This window comes from Penaeus monodon, chromosome 31, assembly GCF_015228065.2.
Source record: "Penaeus monodon isolate SGIC_2016 chromosome 31, NSTDA_Pmon_1, whole genome shotgun sequence".
Lineage (NCBI taxonomy): Eukaryota > Metazoa > Arthropoda > Malacostraca > Decapoda > Penaeidae > Penaeus > Penaeus monodon.
Genome location: NC_051416.1, coordinates 7,311,634 through 7,311,881, shown reverse-complemented (window position 1 = coordinate 7,311,881; position 248 = coordinate 7,311,634).

Sequence of the window (248 nt, the reverse complement as noted above, 5' to 3'; positions counted from 1 at the left end):
GATACGCGAAGGATCCCCATTCACGGGTGCCAAGTGAATGAACTTCCTCTCGCGAGTGCCGTCACGCAGGGCCTGCCTCTCGCCCTCGCACCCACGCCATTCGAATCCCTCGGAGCGGTGTCCTCGGGTGCGCGGTGGCGCCGCCGAAACCCGCGATGCTCGTCGGGGAATTCCTCGCTTTTCCCGGCGATGACTTGCTGATTTAGGGCGCCGTTGTGGGTCTGCAGCCTCGGTTGCCGAGGGGCGGG